This window comes from Vicugna pacos, unplaced genomic scaffold (genome assembly GCF_048564905.1).
Source record: "Vicugna pacos unplaced genomic scaffold, VicPac4 scaffold_19, whole genome shotgun sequence".
NCBI lineage: Eukaryota > Metazoa > Chordata > Mammalia > Artiodactyla > Camelidae > Vicugna > Vicugna pacos.
The window spans coordinates 50,985,852-51,009,405 of NW_027328740.1; the positions used below are offsets into that span (position 1 = coordinate 50,985,852).

The 23,554-nt window shown below is 42.5% G+C and overlaps 1 long non-coding RNA gene across 1 annotated transcript; it reads left to right on the forward strand.

Moving 5' to 3' along the window:
* On the forward strand, positions 1–22,911 carry LOC140693261 (uncharacterized). Its single transcript, XR_012068985.1, has 4 exons — positions 1–132; positions 19,242–19,301; positions 21,202–21,274; positions 22,651–22,911. It is a non-coding gene; the product is annotated as an uncharacterized lncRNA (long non-coding RNA).
* The last annotated feature ends 643 nt before the right edge of the window (positions 22,912–23,554 follow it).

A 23,554-nucleotide genomic window follows, 5' to 3' on the forward strand; every position in this document is an offset into this window, starting at 1 on the left:
ATGCCTCACACTCCCCTCCTGCAGAAACCCTGTGACAGATCATGTCCACAGCACCCTGCTCCTCCGATCCTGACCCCAGGCTTTCCCATGTGGTGTGACCCCGCATAGGTTGCAGTCCCCTCCTCCAGTCTGGTGAGTAGAAACTACCTTTTCTTTTTTCTTTTGTTAATATATTTATTTTTTAATTTTTATTTTATTGAGTTATAGTCAGTTTGCATTGTTGTGTCAATTTCCAGCATAGAACATAATTTTGTCAATTGTGTTTACTCTTTCAAGAAACCATCTCTTGGCTTGATTTTTTCAAATGTTCCTTATATCTCTATTTTATTTTTTTCCTCCCTGATCTTTATTATTTCCTTCCTTCTGCTTACTTTTGTTATTTTTGCTCTTCTTTTTCTAATTCTTTTAGGTGGTAAGTTTGATTGTTTATTGCAGTTGTTCCTCGTTTTTGAGGTAGACCTGATTCTCTCGCTATAAACTTCCCTCTAAGCACTGCCTTTTCTGGATCCCATAGGTTCTGTGTGATTGTGTTTTCATCATCATTTGTCCCAATGTGTTTTTTATTGCTTCTTTGATTTCATCATCCACCCATTTTTTTTTAAAGTAGTATGTTGTTTAACCTCCATACTGTCATTTATTTCTCCTTTATTTTTCTGTAGTTAATTTCTAGTTTCATGGTATTGTGGTCAGAAAAAGTTGCTTCAAATATTTTCTATCTTCTTCAAATTGTTAATGCTTCTTTTGTGCCAAAGTATATGACCTATCCTAGAAAATGTGGTATGTGCACTTGAGAAGAATGTATGTTCTATTTTAGGGAAATATAAAGTTCTGAAAATATTACCCAAAACAAATTGTTCTATTGTATCATTTAATTTCTATGTTGTCTTATTAATTTTATGTATGGAAGATCTGTCCAGTGATGTTAATGGATTGTTTAAGTCTTCTACCGTGATTGTATTCCGATCAAATTTTCCCTTTTTATCTGTTAGTATTCTCTTTTTGTCTGTTATATATTTAGGTGCTCCTATGTTGTGTTCATATATGTTAATGAGTGTAATATCTTCATCTATGACTCCTTTAATCATTATAAAATGGCCTTCTTAATCTTTCTTTATAATCTTTGTTTTAAAGTCTATTTTATTTGAAATCACTGTTGATATTCCTGCTTTCTTGTGATTTCCATTTGTGTGGAATATCTTTTTCAATCCTCTCACTTTCAATCTATGTGTTTCCTTCTCCCTAACGTGGGTCACTTGTATACAGCGTATTGTAGATACTTGCTTTATTATCCACTCTGCACTCTATGTCCTTTGATTAAAGCATTTAGTCCATTGACATTTATAGTAATTATTAATAGAAATGTGTTTATCACAATTTGAACTTTGTTTTGCAGTTCATTTTGTATTTCCTCTTTGTTCCTTACTTTTTCTTTTTGTGGTTTGATAATTTTCCTTTTTATTATCTTGGTGTCTTTTTAGTTTTGTGACTCTATTGTAACTTTTTGGCTTGTGGCTACCCTACTTTGTACATATATTAACCCATTACTATATCTGTTTGTTTTAAACAGATAATAATATAAGCTCAAACCCATCCTACCAAGAACAAAAAAGAGAGAGAGACAGAGAGAAAGAGAGAGAGAAACCTGCATATTTTCTTGCTCGCCTCTCCCACGCTTAATGATTTAGATGCCCTCTTTTATGATTTCATGTTTATTCTGTTGTAATTCATTGTAGCAATCACCTTTCCAATTATGGTTTTCTCCTTTTTGTAGCATCCTGCTTCTTTTCTATTTAGAGTAGGTCTTTCAATATTTATTTTAGCATAGGTTTAGTGTTGCTAACTTCTTTTAGTTTTTGCTTCTCTGTGAAGTTCTTTATCTCTCCTTCTATTCTAAAGGATACCCTTGCTGGATAAAGTATCCTAGGCTGCATCATTTTTTCATTCAGGACTTTGAATACACCTTGCTTCTCCCTTCTGGCCTGTACTGTTTTTGTAGAGAAATCAGCTGAAAATCTTATGGGGGTTCCCTTGTATCTCATTCTTTGTTTTTCTCTTTCTCCCTTTAGAATCATTTCCCATTCTCAACCCTGGTCATCCTGATTGTAATATGTCTTGGTGTGGGTCTGTTTGGGTCCTCCTTGTTTGGGACGCTCTGTGTTTCCTGTACTTGGATATCTGATTCCTTCTTTAGGTTTGGGAAGTTTTCAGTCATGATTTCTTCAAATATCTCTTCAATCTCCTTTGTTCTTTCTTCTCCTTCTGGGACCCCCATTATGAGTAGGTTGGCATGCTTTATGTTATTCCAAAGGTCCCGTATATTGCTTTCATTGGTTTTTATTTGTTGTCTTTCAGCTGTTTTGTTGTCCTGCCTTCTAAGTCACATATTCATTCCTCTCAATTATCCAGACTACATTTTATAGCCTTTACCTCAACTCTCCTCTCAGCAAATGAGTTTTCCAATTTTCACTGGCTCCTCTTTAGAGTTTCAGTTTCGTTATTTGACATATTCTCTGTCTCTATACACAATCTCTTTTAGTTTCTTCAGTACTTTGATCACTCCTTTTTTGAAATCATCTAGTAGACTATCAATGTCTATTTCATTGATTGTTCTTTCAGGGGGTTTATCTTGTTCTTTTAATTGAGACAGGTTGCTCTGCTTTTTTATCTTGCTTATATCTCTCTGGCACTATGGCTTATGGAGTATCAATTATCTACTGTGGTCTTTTAAGAGTTTATTTATTTATATAAAGTGGATGCAGAAATAAAACTAAGCACAAAGAAATTAGTTTTAAAAGCAGTATAATCAATAACAGAAGAACATATTGAAACAAGATAACAATTGAGTTGGGATGAATTTTTAAAATATTAAAGGAAGAAAAAATATTTGAGAACAGAGTATAATCACAACAGAAGAACAAAACAAGGATAAAACTGAAATTGGACCAATTGTAAGATAATAATAAAAGTATTTTAAAAGAAAATTTTAAAAGGGATTAAAAATAGAAATATAAAAATTATTTAAGAAGTAACATTTAAAAAGTAAAAGAAAATGGAACAGAAAAAGAAAAGAGTATGTTCCCTTGGAGATTGTGTGCCCTTAGTAATTTTATCAAGAGGTCCTTCTTAAACATGTGTGGTTACCAAGTCTTACTTCTGTGCCTTTTGTCTGTTATCCCTTTGGTTAATGATGTGGCCATTAACCTGTTAACCAGAGCCTACCCTGGCTATTGAATGGGGACTCCTCTTTGTTTTGTTGTTGTCAAAGCTCCTGCCCTTGCCTTGCTTCATGAACTCAGCTCGTTGTTTCCAGAGACCCTCTGGTCACACCCTTGGTCTGTGCTGCTCCCAGTGCCTGTAGGTAGACATGTCACTTCTCCTCCCAGTGCTGCATCTTGGTGCTGCACTCCTGCATGGTAGGTGGACAGGTTGTGTCCCTTCCCAATGCCGTGTCCAGGTGCAGCAGTCCTCCACAGTAGTTGGGTCGGTTGCTCCCATATTCAGTGCTACTCCCCACACCACATCTGTTCCACACTCTGTGGGTGGGCTTGAGGCAAATGGCCACACCAGCCCTAATCCCTGCTCTTTGCCAGAACTTTGCTCCTTGTTCATTTGTCTTAGAGGTGTGAGTTCATAGAGGCACCAGGACAGAAACGTCCTATATGTCTGGGGATGTAAACAAGTCTCAGTCCCACCTATGAGGTTACAGAACTGCCAGGTACATATTCAGGTTTCAACCCCATGTCTGCCTGGGTGGGTATGATGGCTGTGGCTGAGCCTCATCTCTCTTATTCTGAAAAATCACCAGTTATGTTGCCGTGAGTCAGCAGAAACAAAGGACGAAACACCCCTTCCCCCAGGCAAGCCAGCAATATTGCTTTGCTTTATTTTTTTCTTATTTTATGGGAGGCCCAGGCTGTTCTGATCTGTATACAATCCAAGCAGTTTTCCACAGCACACTGCAGTCCCCCAGGGTTACCTATGTACAGTCAACCAGAGTCTGCCTGGATCCAGCAGCCTGTCCCTTCCCATCCCTGATTCACTTCTAGGTTTGGGGGTTGTTGACACACTTTGTGCCCATTTAACTTAATTCTGTTAGTCAAGGGTGGTTCTGTACACATCTGAGCCTCAGAGGTTCCCTGTCCATCCTGCTGACCTCTCCGTTGGAAAGAGGGGACCCAGTCAACCAGCACTATCCCTCCTTTGCTGCTCCCTCTTCAAAGGACCAACCCCAAGCCATTTTGCATTTTCTTCCTTCTTTTTTCCTTTTCTCCTAGCAGATTGGTGGCACATTTTGTCTTTTGAAGATGGCAATGTTTTATCAAAGTTCAGCAGATGTCCTGAGTGGATGAGTGTGTCTGTGAATGTCAGTCTTGGTGAATTTATTGGAGAGGATAAGATACAAGCATCCTTCTACTCCAATATCTTGGCCTTTCTCCAAGAATATACACTCTTAATAATTTTGTCATAAGGTTATTTTTAACTATGGGTGGTTGCCAAGTCTTCCTTCTACGCCTTTTGCCTGTTATCCCCTTTTTTGGTGGTGTGGCTGGTGTTCTGGTGGCCTGAATCTGCCCTGGCTATTGAGCAGGAGCTCCTTTTTTCCTGTGGTTGTCACACTCCTGCCCATATCCTGCTGTGAAAACTCCACTTGCTGGTTCCAGAGGCCGTCTAGTCGTGCCCCTGGTCTGTGTCCCAGCATCTGTAAATGGGTGGTCTGCACCCCCCACCAGATGCCTGGTCCCAGGACCACACTTGTGCAAGGTAGTTGGCAGGTAGCTCCCCTGCCGCATTAGGTCCATGCTTTGTAGGTGGACTCAGAGGAAACAGCTGCACTAGCCCTCACCCCTGCTCTGTTCCAGAACACTGCTTCTTGTGCATTTGTCTTAGAAGAGCCAACTCAGAGAGGCATCGGTGTGTAATGGTCCCTTCTTCTTGGGACTGTAAACAAATCTCATTCCCACCTATGAGGTTGTGGAGCCCCTAGGTAGGGATTTGGGTTTTGACCCCTCCTCTATCTGGGAACCATGCACCAGAAAATATAGTGGCTATGGCTGAGCCTTGACTCTCTTCTCCCAAGAAGTCTCCAATAATGGCACTGTGGGTCTGCGGACACAAAGGCTATGGCTACCCTTCCCCCCAGGGCACACCAGCAGTGTTTTCTGCCTTTTTTTTTTATTTTATGGGGGACCCAGGCTGTTCTGTATACTCTCCCAGCCATGGCACACAGAACATTGCAGTCCCCCAAGGTTTCCTCTGTAGAGTCAGCCCGAGTCCTCTGCTCAACTCAGGCAGGCTGTCCCATCCCACACCTGCTGGTTCGCATCTAGGGCTGGGGATCGTTGGGACCCTTTGTGCCCCATTAACTTAGTTCTGTCAGTCAAAGTCTATTCTATACAGATCTGAGCCTCTGAGGTTCCATCTCCATCCTGCTGAACTGGCCATTGGAGTTGGAGAGACCCAGTGTATTAATGTTATTCCTCCTTTGCAGCTCCCTCCCCATTGGAATGGTCCAGAACTATTTTCCTTTTTCTCCTTTTCTCCTGTTCTCCCACCAGATTTGTGGAAAATTTTATCTTTTGAAGAAGCCAATATTCTGTCAAAGTTCAGCAGGTGTTCTGGGTGGTGGGTGTGTCTGTTGATGTCACTCTTGGTGAATTTGTGGGAGAGGGTGAGCTCTGAGCATCTTTTTTACTCCACCATCTTTCCTCCTCCTTCACTCTTTTTCTTTTGATTGGAACATTTAGTCCATTGACATTTATAGTAGTTATTTTATAGATGTGGGTTTATTGCCATTTTGAAATTTGTTTTCCAGTTGATTTTGGTATTTATTTGTTTCTTTCTTTTAATTATTTTTATTTTTGTGGTTTGATAAATTCCTTTTCTATTAGCTTGGTTTCTTTTTGGGTTTTATGACTCTATTATATACTTCTGATTTGTGGTTATCTTGTCATTCAAGTATGGTAACCCCTTACTTCATCTGTTTGGTTTTAGTTGATAGTCATGTGGGCTCAAGTGCATCCTAAAAAGAAAGAAGACAAAGAGAAAAAAGAAAAAAAAAAAGAGAAAAAATATATATTCTCTTGCTCTCCTCTTCCACCTTTTATGATTTTGCTATTCTCTCTTTCTTGTTTGCTTTCTTGTTTTCTTTATTGACTTACTGACTTATTTATATCCTCATGTTTTCCCTTGCAACTCATTGTATTTATCGCATTTCCAATTATGGTTTCTTAATTTCTATAGCTTCCTGTTTATTTTTTATTTAGATTAAAACTTTCAAATTTTTTTTTAGCATAGATTTAGTACTGCTGAATTCATTTAGTTTTTGCTTGTCTGTGAAATTCTTTCTCTCTTTCTGTTCTAAAGGATAGTCTTTCTAGATAGAATATCCTAGTTTGCAGCCTTTTCTTATTCAGGACTTTGAATATATCTTGCCACTCCCTTCTGGCCAGAAGTTTTTAGGTAGTGAAATCTGCTGAATGCTTATGGGACTCCCTTGTAACAAACACTTTGTTTTTCTCTCACTGCCTTTAGAATATTTTATTTAACTTTAGCCGTTTTAACTATAATATGTCTTGGTGTAGGTGTGTTTGGTTTCTCCTTGTTTGGGACCCTCTGTGCCTCCTGTACTTGGATAGTTCTTTCCTTCTTAAGGTTTGGAAAGTTTTCAGTCATGATTTCTTTAACTAACTTTTCAATCCCCCTTTCTCTTTCTTCTCCTTCTGGGACTCACCATTATGCATAGGCTGGCACACATTATATTATCTTGCTTTAATTGGTTTTTATTGACTTTTCTGTCTGCTGTTCTTTTTGGGTTATTTCTTTTATCTTGTCTCCTAAGTCATTTATTCATTCCTCTGCATTATCTAGTCTTCTTTTGATTGCCTGTATTTGAATTTTCTATTTTTAACTAGCTCTTCTTTATAGTTTAAATTTTATTTTAAAGTTTTCTGTCTCTATTGATAGTCTCTTTTAGTTCTTTCAGTGAGTTGATCATTCCCTTTTTCAAGTCTAGTAGACTATCAAAGTCTATTTTACTGCTTGTTCTTTCAGGGGATTTGTCTTGTTCTTTTAATTGAAAGTGGTTCCCCGGCTTCTTTATTTTACTTATATTTCTCTGGCTCTATGCATTTCTTCTAGACCCGTTTCTGAGCTTTTACATGTAGTAGGCAGGGTTGGAGCACTTCAGTTGTGAAGAAAAATAGGCAGAAGATGTTCACTGGGGAGTTCTCTCTGTGGTGTTGCCTGTCACTTGTTATGCAGACTTACAAAGTCCTATTTGTTGATTTTGGCTTTATCCCTGCCTTAGCTATGGGAATGTCAGCCACCTACTCTGGTGCCACTCAGGTTCTGAGCCCCAGGAAACATCAGTGCAGATCCAGCAGTGTCAGTCCCTTGGACCTGCCTTAGCAAGTGTGCAGTCACACATATGAATTTGTGGTCCACTACAGGTTCAGCTCAAACCCCAATCCCGCACTCACATATGGAACCATACACCACCCTGTTGTAAATACCCTCACTGGCCACCCTTCTTGAGTAAGAACTCCACTCACTACCTGTAAGTCTCAGAGGTGTGGATCCACAAAGTGACCAGATACAGCAAATCCACCCTCTCTGCCTGGGGCTGTAAACAAATCTCAGTCCCGCCTGTGAAGTTGCAATGGCACAGGGTATGGAGTCAACATTCAGCTCTGCCTTTGTTCAGCAGTGTTGGCTCTCACCAAGCCCCATTTCTCTTCTCACGAGAACACACCAGCAATGGAGCCAAGTGGAGTAAGTGACTTTGGCACAACTGTGTTTCATTCCTCCCCCATTATATCAAAATTTGTGCTTTTTTATGAGAGTTTCAGTCTTTTCTGTTCCACACACACACACACAGCCAGAGCTCACACTGCCCTCTAGTTTCCTGAGGCTGCCTCTCTGCAGTGTGACCCAGCCCTCTGCCTGGGCTCTTCACTGACTCCAGTAGCCTGTTCTGGCTCATCCCTTCTAGCTCATGTATAGGGCTGGTCATCACAGGGACCCTCTGTGTCAGTTTTCCCCAGTTCTGCCTGCCATGCAGTTGCCACTGTCTCCTCCAAACCTTGGAAGCTCTGCTTCTTTCCTAGCTGATCTCCCAGCTAGAGAGGTTGTGTCCCAGTGTGAGGGTGCCTTTATTCCTATGCTACTCTTTCCCTGCAGGATCAGTCCTGCACTTAATTTTTCTTTTCTCTTTTTATTCCTTACCATATTTTGTGAGAATCTTCCTGTATTTCAAAATAAGAGACACTCTACCAGAGTTCAGGAGGTTTCTGTGCAAATCAATGTTTTTGTAGATGTAATTCTTTGAGTATTTGTGGGAGAGGTCAAGCTGTGAGTCTGTCTACTCTGCCATTTTGGCTCCTTCAAATTTTAAAATAGGGCTAGTTCTTTCTTAATTACTCTCAAAAAGCTGTTGTAGTTTTCAGCGTACATGTCTTGTAATTTTTCCTTGCCTCTATTGGATGCTGATTCAGAACATACACAACCTTCTAGAGAAACCTGTCCCACCCTGCCATTTACTGCCAACTAGCTGGCCTGTGTCTGAATCACCAAAAGGTTTTGTTCTTTATCTGATTCTTAATTCTTTAGAATTTATCATTTTACTCTCATAAATGCTGATAGTACTTGTAACATATATTTTAAAATAAAAATAATAAACTTTATTCTATAGATGAAATATGAATGAATCTCAAGTAACATATGCTTTTAATACCTTAGAATTAGTAAAGCAATATAGATACATTATAAATGCTTGAAATGTTGCCTAAAGGAAAAGTGCAGAGATTTGCAAATCCCACTCCCAGAAGTGACCGTCATTAATGGTTTGGTGAACATCTCTCAGTCTCTATCTCTCTCATTCTCTCTGCCTCTGTGTCTCACACACCACAAGATTCATTTACATCTATGATGATTTGACACATATGTGGTTATAGAGATGGCATCTGGGATGTAGATGATGGATTAACAGGCATCCAAACTGAGGGCTTCCTTGACATCAGGTAAAGACCAAGCACTCATTTTTCCAGCTGCACAACAATCATTCCTCCATGTGAATCAGAACTGATGAATCCCACCCCCTCTCCATGAACATTAGTGTTGCTTCCATTTCCCTAGTAGTTTAACCAGGATTGTGATGAACATCCTTGAAAAGACATCTTTGAAAAATTGTGCAAGAATTTTAGTATGATCAACACTAAGCATCAGCACTGCTCGGAAAGTGGTGCACTTGTGGAACTGTGATGCATTCTGCATACTGTTCTCCCAGAGAGGAGAGTCTGCTCACTCTTCCCTCCAGGGGATCTACTGTGGCCTCTGCCTCCTCATGTTGTCACTAGAGCTGGTTGTCTCCAGGCTAAAGGCCTGCCAGTGTGATGTTGACCAATGCTGTCTCCGAAGTGTGGACATCTTCGTGCATCCTCACTTGAGAGGTCGAGCATCTCTAATATACACTGGCCACCTGCATTGCCACTTGTTGGAATTGCATGTGTTTGTTCTGTTTCTGTTTAGAACACAGTGTTTCAAGATATTTTTGGACCACAGGGATGTGAAACCTTTCTCTGACTTTAGGTTATGAAAAATGATTTTTCCATGTTATGGTTTGTCTTTCATGGATTTTGATTATTATTTTTTTTTTATTTTGTTAGGTTATGTTTTGCCACAGGAAGAGCTAAGCATCTCCCTCCTGGCTCTGGTTTCACACATAGAATAGCAGTGCCTATCTCGAGATTATGCACATAGTTACTAAAAATATTCATTTTGTATATCTCATATTTAATCCACCTGGATTTCCCTTTGAAATAACCATAATGCTACTTCAAGTAAAAAAAAAAACACCAATCCCTTGTTAAAATATGAGAGCAGACACAAACAGCCACCTTTTGTATGATTTCATTGATAGGGAACATCCAGTGTAGGGAAAGACACACAGAGAGAAAGAGGATTAGGGCTTGTCAGGGGTTGGGGGAGGGATAAACGAGAATGTGTGCTTTGGATACGGGGTTTTATTTTGAGGAAAGAAACAGTCTGAAACTAGACAGTGACGATGGTTACACAGCATTGTGAATGCACTTAATGCTCCTGAATTGCACAATTTAAAATGGAAAAACATCTAAATTTTATTATGGTAAACTTAAAACATAAAAATAGATGATACTCTAAATGACATGAAAGAAAACAAGGAAATGACAGAAAAAACAAACAAAAATGATGCCAGGAGAAGGGAAGTAAAGTTCGGGTCTGGGAGTGGGTTGATTCTTAGAATTAGATGACAGTGTTGGTGGTTGCAGAGACATCTCAGCCCGTAAGGGTGGTGATGCCTGAAATGGCTCTGGGTCTCATAGAAGTATGTGTGTAGGTTCAGGGGGAGCTACAAGATCAGGCTCAGGGTCTCCCTGCAGGACTGGTAATGTAACTTGGCTCTAGGTCTCCTGTAGGGCTAGTCTTACAGTCTGCAGAGCTGGTGGGATGTGACACGGTTCTGTGTGTTTTGCAGGTGCAGGCTCGGGTTCCCCAGCAGGGTTGTTGGAATGGGACCCAGTCCTGGGTCTCCTGCAGGAGCCAGATCAGGATCTCATGCAAGACCAGGCTCAGGGTATCCTTGTAAGGCTTGTGGAATGAGACCCCATCATTTTTCTCCTGCAGCAGCAGATTCAGGGTGTCCCTGCAAGGTTTTTCAATTTCACCCTGCTCTATATCTCCTGCAGGAGCAGGCTTGGACTGTCCCTGCTGGGTTGTTGGAATATGACCCATCTCTGATTCTCTTTCAGAAGCAGGCTCAGGGTCCCCCTACAGGGCTAGTCGATTTTGTTCCAGTCTTAGGTCCTTTGCAGGTGCAGGACTGGGGTCTCCCTTCAGGGCTGGTGAAATGTGACTCAGCTGTTTGTCTCTTGCAGAAACAGGCAGAGTTTCTCCCTGCAAGCCTTGTGGAATGAGACCCAGTGCTGGGTCTCCTACAGGAGCATGCTCAGGGTCTACATGCAGGGCTAGAGGAATTGGACCTGGCTAATGGTGTCCCTGCAGTGCTGCTGGAGTTGTTCCAATTCTTGGGTGTCTTGAAGGTGTAGGCTCTAAGTCTCCATGCATTGCTAGTGAAATGTGACTCTGTTGTGGTTCTCCTGAAGGGACAGTCTCAGGGTTTCCCTGCAGGGCTGGTGGATGGGACATAGTGCTGGGTCTCCTGCAGGAGCAGGCTCATCTTGCAACATGACCAATCTCAGGTTCTCCTGCAGGAGTAGGCTCGGGGCCTTCCTGCAGGGCTAGTGGAATTGGACATGGCTCATGGTCTCCCTGCAGTGCCATTGGAATTGGTCCAATTCTTGGGTCTTTTGAAGGTGTAGGTTGCAGGCTGATAAATTACCTGTAGGGCTGGTGGAATGTGACATGGCTCTTAGTCTAATGCTAGAGCTGATTCAGGGTCTTTCCACAGGGTTGGTAGAATTGGCCCAGACCTGGGTCTCCTGCATGTGCAGGCTCTGGTATCCCTGCAGGGCTTGTGGAATGTGACTGGGTTTCTGTTTCCTGCAGGGGCAGGCTCAGAGTCTCCTTGCAGTGTTGCTGGAATGGCACATGGTTCTGAGTTTCCTGCAACAGCAGGCTTATGTTCTTCCTGCATGGCTAGTTGAATATGACTCAGACCTTGGTCACTTGCAGAAGCAGGCTAGTTTTCTCACTGCTGGGGTGGTGGAATCAGACCCTGTCCTGAGTCTTCTGCAGAAGTAGCTCCAGGTCTTCCTACAGGGCTGTTGGAACATGACCCATCACTGGTTCTGCTTCAGGAGTAGGCACAGAGTCTCCTTGCAAGGATAGTGTAATTGGACCCAGCTCAGGGGTCACTACAGGGCTGATGAAATTTGTCCTGGCTCTGTGGTTCCTGCAAGTGTAGATTCTGTGTCTCCCTTCAGGGTTGGTTTAGTGGGACCCATTCCTGAGTCTCCTGTAGTAGTAGGCTCAGAGTCTCCCTGTAGGGCTGGTGGAATGGGCCCCTTCTCTAGGTCACCTGCCAGAACAGATTTGGACTCTGCCTTCAGGCTGGTGGAATTGGGCCTGTTCTTGCATCTCCTGCAGGAGCAGGCCTTGGGTCTTCCTGGAAGAATACTGTAATATGACCCATCTCTGGTTCTCTTGCAGGAGAAGCTCATGGTCTCCCTAGAAGGTTAGCAGAATTTGTCCCATTCCTTGGTCCAAGGCTCAGGGTATCCCTGCAAGGTTGGTGGAATGGGACCTAGTCCTGTGTATCCTGCAGTAGCAGGTTCTGTTCTCTTTGCAGGGCTGGTGGAATATGACTCCACACTGTGGTTCTTTGGCAGATGCAGGCTCAAGGACCCCACCAGAACTGATGGCTCTTAGTCTCCTATGGGAGCAGGTGAGGGATTCCCTGGAGAGCTGTTGGAATTGGTCCCAGTCCTAGGTCTCTTACAACTGCAGGCTCAGTGTCTCCCTGCAGGGTTTGTGGAATATGACTTGGCTGTGGGTATGCTGCAGGAGCAAGCTCAGTGTTTCCATGCAGGGTTGGTGGAATGGGATCTAGTTCTGGCTCTCCTGCAGGAGGAGGCTGGGGTTCTCCCTGGAGAGGCTGATGGAATTGGACTGGGATGTCTGTCTCCTGCAGGAGCAAGCCTATGGATTACCTGCAGAGCTGGTAGAATGTCACACAACTCTTGTTCTTCTGCAGGAGCTGGCTCATATTCTCTGTGAATGGCTTGGTCTCCCCCAGGAGTAGGTTTGTAGTCTCACTACAGGGCTGGTGTTATGTGACCCGCACTGTGTTTTCTGCAGATGCAGTCTTAGTGTTGGACTGCAGGTTTGGTGGAATGGGACGAAGTTCTGGGTTTCCTGGAGTAGCAGGCTCACGGTCTCCCTTCTGGGGTATTGGAATGTGACCCAGTCATGTGTTTCCTGCCAAAGTGGCCTCAGGATATCCCTGCAGGGCTGTTGGAATTGTACCTCACTGTGTATCACCTGCAGGATCAGGTTTGTGCTCTCCCAGCAAGGCTGGCGTATTTGGACCTATTCCTGGGTCTCCTGCAGAAGCAGGATTTCAGTCTTCCTGCAGGGCTTCTGGAATATGACGTATCTCTAATTTTCCTGCAGGATCAGGCTTGTGGGTCACCCAGCAAGGCTAGTGGAATTGGACCCAATTCAAGGTCTTAGTGCATGATTGATGGAATGGGACCCATTCCTGGGTCTCCTGCAGGAATTGGCTCAGAGTCTTCCTGCAGGACTGGTGAAATTGGACCAATTCCTGAGTCTCCTGCAGGAGGAGGCCCTGCATCTTCCTGGAGGGATGGTGGAATATGACAGAGATCTGTTTCTCCTGCAGGAACAGGCTCAAGGTCTCCCTACAAGGCTAGTGTAATTGGACACATTCCTGGATCCATTGCAAGTGAAGGCATGATGGTCTTCCTACAAAGCTGATGGAATGTGATTCGGCTCTGAGTCTCCTGCAGGAGTAGGCTTAGGGTCTCCTTGAAAGATTGGTGAAATGGGACACAGTGCTGTGTCTCCTGCAGTAGCAGGTTCAGGTTCTCCCTACAGTATTGGTAAAATTGGACCTGGCTCTAATTCTCCTGCAGTAGCAGACTGAGGGTATACCTGCATGGCTGGTTGAGTGTGAAGGAACAGCAAGTCTTAATACATTGGCCCACTCCTGGGAAAAGGATAAACAGGGCGTAGTGCATTGTCTCTTGTATTGTCTGAAAAAGCCCCTTGAGATGTGTTGATTCTGATGACCTCTTCCAAGAACTTGAACACTTTTAGAATCTCTGCCAACTCATCTTGTTTAGACTGAAGGACTCTGCCTTTCATCAGTTCTTGGAATAGAGATCAACACAAAAGGAAAGAGGGAAGAAAAAATTACCAATCTATCTGTTGAGAAATCAGCTGAAGACATTAAAAAGTTCTCTTGCAATGCACTTGTTTCTATTTTGGTGCATTTAGAATCATTTCCTTATTATCAATTTTTGCCATTTAAATTAGAATATATATTGTCGTAGGACTACTGGGGTTCATTATGCTTGGACGCTCTGTGCTTGCTGTGTTGAGATAGCCGGTTCTATCTTTGGTTTAAGAAAATTTCAGTCTGATTTCTTCAAATACCTTTTCAAACCATTTGTCTTTATTCTTTTCCATGTGGGATCCCTATGAGTCATACACTGGTATGTTTTCTCTTATCCCAGGTTTCAGTTGCATTGCTTGCATTGGTTTTCACTTGCTTTTCTATGTCGTGTTCTGACTGAGTGATTGCGGTTATCCTGTTTTCTAAGTCATTTATTTGTTCCTGTGCATTATCTAGTCCGATTTGGACTGTCTTTAGCTTAGCTATTCTCACCATTGAGTTTTCTGATTATATTTGGCTCATCTAAAGTGTTTCTCTTTCCATTTATACTAGCCTGCATTTGTATTCATAGACTCAAGATTTCCTTCAGTGTTTTTATGTCCTCCCTTTTCAAGTCATGTTCTAGTAAATTTTGGGGGTCTAATACATTGGATGTTCTTTCAGGAGACTCCTGTCTTTTGAAAATTTGGAATAGTTCTTTTAACTTTATTATATCTCTCTATCGCTATGGGTTAAGGATTATCAGTTATCTATTATAGACTTGAACGGCTTTTGTAAGTGAAATCATTTCTGTGCACATTTAGTTTTAATGCTGTGAGGATTGTTTTTGGTATGTAATGATGCCATGCATTCCTTCTGTGTCCGTTGCCTGTTATATCTATGATTGCTACCGTGGTTTTTGTTGTGGTGAATATAACCTATTCTAGTAAAGTTAGCAGAGTGTCATTTTGGTTAAATGTTTATCATAGCTCTGACAGTGCTGGGACTACTAATTTTTGCTGGAATAGAGGTTTCCAAATGATTTCTGGGCTGCAGGCTGGATATGTGGAAAGGGAATTGTTCCAATATACACTCATTAAAGTGCATTCGTCCTTACTGTTGCCACGGAAAAGTCAAAATTTTATAATGGGTTCCCTCAGGTTCTCTGCAAACAAAGACAAAAGTGGAAACAAATCTAATGATGTCACACATTAGAAACTGCTGAAACAATCCTGCAGTGCCACAATTGGGTCCTAAGTGTAGTACTGGGTCAGCACCACAACTTTAGTTGCATTAGCATGTGGTAGGCAAGGTTGATGGAAAAGCTTCAAATTCTCCTATTTTTCAGCAGATCTCTGCTCCAAGAACTCTTGTCAATAAGGCATGGGAACTCAAAGGCAAGCATGGAGCATTTCAAAAACCTCTGCTTTGGACAATAAGAAATTTCAATCCTGCCTATGATAGTTGCAGATCTTTTGGCTATAGAATCTTATTTCAACACGAAATTGCCCTGGATTCTAGAAACCAGATAAAGATGGCTCTGATTGAGACCATTTCTCCTTTATGGAGAAAATGAGCAATTATACTGTGGATGTGAAAAGGCTGTGACTAAGGCCCTGGGTTACTAAGCTAATCCACAACACATATGCCAGCAGATTTAATATTAAGAGAGGACCCAGGCAGATCTGTTCTCTAGATAGTACCAACCACAGCCCAAAACAATCTCCAAACCCCTGGGAATAAATTTGTGACATCAGCCACACCCCTAACACAGATTCCACAGGCACTCCTAGCTCAAAACTGGCAGATGCAGTCTTGGTCTGGGAATCAATTGCAGAGAAATTTTGTGATTATTGCTTTCAGTTATGTCAATCAAACGTCCACTATGCACTCTTTTAACCCTCAGCGCATCGTCTTCCATCTTAAATGACCTGTCCACTTTAGAGTGTGCATCCCAGTAAAACACAGTTTCGCCTTTAGTGCTCCTTCACCGAAGGTCAGGACCTGTACTGATTTCCATTCTCTACTTTGCCTTCTACTCTTTCCAGGTTATGTGAGAATTCTTTCTGACTTTTGAAGTAAGAGATGTTTGGCCATTATTCAGCAGGGATCCTGAGCCAAGGGCCGGGAGAGTGGATGTTTATCTTGCTGTATACATGGGAGAGAGTGAGCGAAGTTTGCACTGGTACTCTGCCAGTTTGGCATGGATAAATTAACACAGTTTAGACATAACTCACAGACACTTGATCCTTGTTTAGCTATTTTTCTCTATATCAATTGTGGAAGGATGTGTTCGAAGATTCCAAGTCTGACAATGTGTACATACCTCCATTGCAGACTTTCAAATAGTTAACAGAATTGAATTACATACTATGGGAAGTGTATCAAAATAAAGATAGTTTTAGAAATATACTAAATCTAACTACAAGACAGAGTTGCCATATTTAGGTATCAGCTTGAAATACCCAAATAAGAAAAATACACAGAAAATACTAGTTAGCAGCCAAAATTCATGAAGGAGGCAGGTCAACACTTTTCTCTTGGTGCTTCCAACACTAAGAAAAACAATGAAATAAATCTTAGAATCATTAACAACCACAACCATGGGTTTCCATTGTTCATGTGGTGCCCTTTCCTAATAATGGCACATACTGGTCAATGTTGGCGATTCAAGGGGCAACATTACTATTTAGGAAAGCACAAAGAAACCCAAACAATGTATTTTTATATAGGCTTGGTTTCAATAGCACTTAGAGACATTATAGATATGAGAACACTGCTGCACTTCTGCTAGGCTATTGAGAATCATGTGCTCTTCTATGAAAGATGAGTATGTTTAATCGTCCAATTATGTTGAGAAACACAATTAAACCCGACAAATATGGCAACCACATTATATCCTGCACCCGGTACTTGACTGAAGGGAAAAGATGGTCCACAAAAAATGTGTCACTACATATCTATGTCAACAATTACACTTCATTTCAATAACAGAATTATAATAGTTACAAATACTGTTTTGAAAAACTGAGGATAAATAAATATTCAAATTCAGGCAAAGAATCCACTCACTTACAAAACACCCTTCACACCAAAGTAGATATAACCCCAGCATGATCTGAATCTGGGGGAAGGTCATCATTTCACAGTGTGAACTAAGAATTCAAACCAACCTATTTTAGTCCAGAGTAGTTGACCATGGAGGAGTTCACTGTTGTGCACAAAATGTGAAGGTGGAGGAACTCTGAATCTAGGAGGGTCTTCCTGTGCTCCTACTGGCTTCAATGCAGTTCAAGGGCTGATTCTCTGAAATGGATAACTGAGTGAAGGGGAGGGAAAAGCAAGTGCTTCAGAGCAAGGCCCAACCCTGGGAAAAGGCTTACCAGGGCTTGGTGCTTGGTCGTCTGAGTGGTTTATAAATGCCCCGTGGGAAGTTTGGAATTTCAAGACATCTTCCAAGAACATGAGAGCTTCTATCATTTCTACCTTCTCTTCTGTTTTGGACGGAAGAAATCTTGGACCCGTACTTGGAGCAGAGAATTCAGTAACTTCCTCAAGTGCACGTTCAGATTCCACATGTAATTGACAGTATCAACGAGGCTCAATATGTCGATGAATGTCTTCCAAGCTTGGTATTCTCTACAGCTGTCTCCATGCCAGTATTCTTCATTGTAGCAGAACAACTCTCATCAATGTGTTCGCATCTCTCCTCAATCCATGCAGCCAGCTTTTCTGACAGATTCTCTTCGTGTCTCCTATAAAGTCAAATTCTAAATGATTGGGCAAATCTGAAAGTACCTCCGAGATTAACCAGTGAGCTGATGACACGCATTTCTTCCACTGTCTGCTCTTTAAGGTTCTGGAAACTGACCCGTGAACACAGGCCATTGGGCAGCAGCAGGATCTCGAACTTACACAGCTTCCCAAAAAAGAGACCTAAGCCAAGCTCCAAAGAGGGCGACAGCCCATCCATCACACTGATCCACCCACAGGGCTCTGCCCAGTTTCCATGGATCCACAGGCCACAACAAACCTCATGGAACAAACGAACATTCCACCTGGAATTAAACCGGCAACTGCCATCCCCAAAGGTGGCTGCAACTTGTCAGTGTTGGGGGAGGGGCTGTATGAGACAAGAGGTTCTAAAGGTAAATGTGATTCTATCCACTAGCGTCCCATGGGCTTTTCTCTTCCCTCTTTCCTTTTATTCAGATCTGTACGCACAGTACAAACGGAGGGAAGTGTGTCCAATTATAGTTGATGATTTCACACGTCTATAAACTTTCTAACAGTTCACAGTACACAGAGACCCACTAAAGGAGACTTATGTTCCTATAATATCCGTACACCCGGAATACATATGCGTCGCCTGATTTCTGCTGAAACACCCGCACTCTCAGGACATGGATCCATTTATTTCATGGGGGCTGAAATTCCTACAAATGAAACCAATCCCAATGTGCAATTTACTGTCTGTCTCTTTTGCCCTTAGAACACTTTTGCAGAGCTACTTCTCTTTGTTATAGGCTTATGCCATTTCTTCTCTACGTAGGGTATAATATGGCATACATTCAATCTGTTGGGAGACTTGCAAATTTATATCACGGACTATAAATCCATTTTATTCCAAATAGGCATTTGAATTAGGTCACGATATGCTCTTATGAATCAGTATTTATGAATATTAATGCACGCATCTGTTTTCTGAATACAAGTGTGTTGAGTACATGCAAGCTGTGATATTGGGTCGATGAGTGCTGAATGATTCTTGACATCACCTTGAGTACTTTCTTGAGAATATTCATGGTTCCATTGTTTTATGTCAGCCAACCGTGCCCTTTTGGTGCTTGTTTGTTTGTTTGATTGTTTGTTTGTTTGCTTCTTGTTTGTTTTGCAAACACATTAGGCCATGCATCACTCCGTTCACTTAAGAGAGTCATATAAGCAGATTCACTTAAGATAGTGCTTACAATCATCTATGATTTCCTGCTTCACTCTCCCATATATAGGGTTTTGATGTCCTCTTGCTTTCTTCTTGTTTATTCTCTGCAACTCATGCTCCTCTTGCATTTCCAATAATAGTCTTCTTCTTTCCATTTCATCTTGCTGCTTTTCTAATCAGCGAAGAATTCTCAATCATTCTTTTAGGATAAGTTTTGAACTGCTGAATTCTTTTAAGATGTGCTGGTCTGTGGAATTCTCTAGCTTTGCCGTTATTAAAAATGGCGGTCATGTGGCATAGGCTACCCTAGATGGCAGCATTTCCCCATTCAGGATATGGTCTAAATCCTGGCACTTCTCCCTTTCCTGAAATATTACTGCTGAGATACAAGCTGAAAGCGCTCTGGAGGTTCCCTTGTGATTATGTTGCTTTCCTCAAAGTGCATTTTTTTCATTTTTTTTCCTCCAGGTGCATTTTAAATCACATGGATGCTCATGAACTTTGTTGATTAGAATCATCTGGCTGCTGGTAAGTCTATTGGGATTTCAATTCCGTTGGATGCTGTGTACTTCCTGAATTCATATACATGATTCTATCTTGGTTTTCAGGAAGGTTCAGTCAAATTTATCTACAGATATCTTTTCAGAATTTTTTTTTTTTACCTCTTGCTTTTCCATCTGGGACTCTTATGAATCCTAGTCTTACATGCTTTACTTAACCCAGGACTCAACAGCAATGTTTTCATTGTATTCAACTTGCTTATCTATGTCTGCTTCTGACTTAGGGATTTCTGTTCCCCTGTATTCACATTCATTCACGTGTCCCTCTGCATTATCTAGTCAACTTAGGACTGAATTTAACCCTGATATTATCCCATCCATTGAGATTTCTGATATAATTTGGCTCGTCTTTAGACTTTATCTTCCACATTTCTGGTATTCTGATTTTGTGATTCTGAGACACGGTTGTGCTTCAGTGTTTCCCTCATCTCCGTTTTCAATACTAGCCCTGGTAGCATTTTGCAGTCTAGTTGTTTGAAAGCTTATCTTTTGGGCCTTCAATCCCTATGGAACTGAAAATGGTACTTCCTGTTTCTTTTACTGTACTTCTACATTTCAACTGGTCAAGTAATATCAGGCATCTAATGTAGACTTCAAGGGCTTTGTTAAGTGAAAAGTTTAGACCCTTGGCTCTATGCAATTCCATGGGATTACTGTGAGGACAATTTCTCCTAGACACTGATGCCATGTCCTGTTCCTGTGTGTGTTGTCTGGTATATCTCCAATTGCTGGTGTTGCCTTTGCTGTGATGAACAACCCGTACTATTTCGATTAGCATAACCTCATTTTGATTACGCTTATCTCACAATTCTGAACGTGCGCAGGACACTTTCTCTTGTGGAAATGAAGCTTCAAAAAGTTCTCAGCTCTGCATTCTTCTCTATGTCACTTTGGAGTGTTTCCTAAACAGCAAACTGAGAGTGCGCTTGTGCTTTTTAGTGCCACGGGAATGTCCCAATGAAACCAGTGCTTCCCAGAGCTTCTCTGTCTACTGAAACACCAGTGGAAGCACATCCATGGATGTCACAAATCAGGGCCTGCTGGAATGATCCCGCAGACCGACCTTGGTGTCCTCGGTGCCGTACCGTGCCATCCAAAATGTAGCAGCTTCATTCTGGAGATAATGCTGAAGGAAATGCTTCAACTTCTCATGCTGTGGACTTGGACCACTCTTCCTTGTCCTCTCATTCTTGTGGCACAGGTGCACGAAGACAACCACAGAGCTGTTGTGCATCCTGTGCCTCAAACCAAACCATAATCCTAGCCCAGGTTATGAATGTAGCAGATCCTAAGGCTTTTCATTCTGATATCAAAACCAAGGCCCCCTGGATCCTTCAGACCAAATGCACGATATCTCTGATTCAGCCCCACACGTGCTCTATTGGCAAAATGCCAAATTGTTCCCTGGTCTTGCAGATGCACTGGGTGTGGCCATGGGACATATCGATAATCTCAACCTCGCGCGCCAGTGTGGTTGCTTTCTCATTGGGGTCACAGGTCGGTTTGCTCTCTTGATAGGACCCACCACATCCCACAACGCACTCCAGGTCCCTGAGACACAGCGTGTGCCATCATCCGTAGCCCTATCCCTCCCTGACCGCTGACTCTGCTACCTCAAATTTGGAAGCTCAGATCTTGGTCTCAGAATCAAGTGTGGGGATATTTTGCGCTGGTTTCTTTGAGTTCTGTCAGCCAAGCATCTGCTGTGCACTCTTCTAACACTCAGCGCATCACCTTCAATCCCATGTCTCCTGTCTGCTTGAGAGTGTGCGTCCAAGTTCAACAGAGTTTCAACTTTGCTGCTCCATCACCAGGGGCCAGACCCTGCACTGGTTTCCATTCCCTGCTTTGCCTTCTCCTGCTTCCAGGTGTTCTGAGGCCTCATCCTGTCTTTGGAAGTAACAGACCTCTCTTCGGCAAGTGTCCTATGCCAAGGGCTGGGTGAGTGGATGTTTCCATTGCTGTGTACATGGGAGCGAGTGAGCGCAGTTTGCACTGCTTCTCTGCCAAGTGGGCATCGATGAATCAACACTTTCCAGATACACTTCCCAGATATGTGATTTTTGTTTACCTCTTGGTTTCTATACAGCCGTGGTGGGAGGGATTGTCCAAAGACTCCAGTTTTGACATTGTGTTGATATCTCATTTGCAGTCTTTAAAAAGTTTAATAGAATTGATTTCCATGTTTTGGGAGCTATACGAAAATGAAGTTAGTTTTTGAAACATACTAAATCGACCTAGAAGCCAGACTTGTCAATTTCGGTAACATTTTGTCAGCTCTAAGGAAAACATAGACAGATAGAATGCAAAGTAGCAGTCCAAACTGTAAAAGGGGTCATGTCAACTCTTTCCTGTTGAAGCCTCCAAAACCAACAGGAATCATGAAATATCTATTGGAAACATGAAATAACCCCCAACCTTGGATTCACTTGTGCATGTGGTGCCCTTTACTCCCAATGACACCTACTGGCCAATGTTGGCATTTCAAGGGGTAACATCCCTCTCTAGGAAAATACAAGAGAAAACAAACCAAATATATACATTTAGGCTTGAATCCAAAAGCACCTAGAGGCATTATAGCTTTGAGAACCGTGCTGCAACTATGCTAGGCTATTGAGAACCAGGTGTTATTCTATCAGTGATGAGAATGCTTAATCATCCGATCATGTTGGGTAAAGCAATTTAACGCAGCCGAGTCTGCACCCCCATGATATAGTGCCCCCGGGGGCTTGACTCAAGTGAAAGACGGTCCACATAAGCTGTGTCTTTAATGTCATTGGCGACTTTTACAGTTCAGTTCACTATCTGACTTATAGTATTTACCTATACTGTCTTGAAAGACTGAGGCCTGATACATATTCAAGTTCAGTCAAAGATTCCCCTCACTTACCACACTCCCTTCACCCCAGAGAAGACACAAACCCAGCATTTGCTGAATCTAGCGGAAGTCCATCGTTTCTTTGTGTGAGCTAAGTATTCAATTCCTATCTATTTCAGTCGAGACTATTTGAACTTTAAAGAGTTCCCTGTTGTTCACAGAGTGTGAAGCTGGGGGAACTCTGATTCGAGGAGGGGCATGCCCTTCTCGTACTGGCTTCATTGCAGCTCAGGTACTGATCCTTCAAAATGGATGCCTGAGTGGAGGTGAGGGAAGAGCTTTACTTGATAGCTTGGCGCATACCAGGGAAAAGGCTTACCTGGGCTTCGTGCACTTTGGTCTGAATGGCTTGGAAATGCCCCTTGGGACGTGTGGATTCTCAAGAACTCTTCCAAGAACATGAGCATTTTGATCACCTCTGCCATCTCTTCTCTTTTAGACGTCAGGGATCTTGGACCCGTTCTTGGAGCAGGGAATTGAGGAACTTCCTCAAATCCACGTTGGCACTCCGTATGTTTCTGCCAGTATCAGCGAGGTTCAATATGTCTCATGAATGTCTTTTGAGCCTGGTATACTCTACAGCTGTCTCCAGGCCAGTATTCTCCTTTGTAGCAGAACATCTCTCATCAATGTGTTCGCATCTCTCCTCAATCCGTGCAGCCAGCTTTTCGGCCAGCTTCTCTTCGTGTCTCCCATAAAGTCGACTTCAACAGGACTGGGCAAGTCTGAAATTACCTCGGAGTCTCACCAGTAAGCTGATGACAGGCAGATCTTTCACTGTCTGCCCTTTCAGCTTCTGGAAACTGACCCGTGAACTCAGGTCTTTGGGCAGCAGCAGTATCTCGAACTTACACAGCTTCCCGGACCAAACACCTAAGCCAAGCTCCACAGAGGGCGGCAGCCCCTCCATCACACTGATCCACCCACTGAACTCTGCCCGGTTACCTAGGATCCACCGGCCACAACAAGCCTCGCGTTACACACCAACAATCCACCTGGAATCCAACCGGTAACTGCCATCCCCAATGGCTGCCGCATCTTGTCAGTGTTGGGGGAGGGGCTGCATCCGACGAGAGGTTCCTTAGCTAAATGTGATTCTACACACTAGTGTCCCATGTGCCTTTGTTCTTCCCTCTTTCCTTTTCTTCAGATCTGTATGCACAGTACCAACGGAGGGAAGTGTGTCCATTTTCAGTTGATGGTTTCACACGTCTTTCAACTTTCTAACAGTTCACAGTACACAGAGACCCACTAAAGGAGACTTATGTTCCTATAATATCCGTACACCCGGAATACATATGCGTCGCCTGATTTCTGCTGAAACACCCGCACTCTCAGGACAT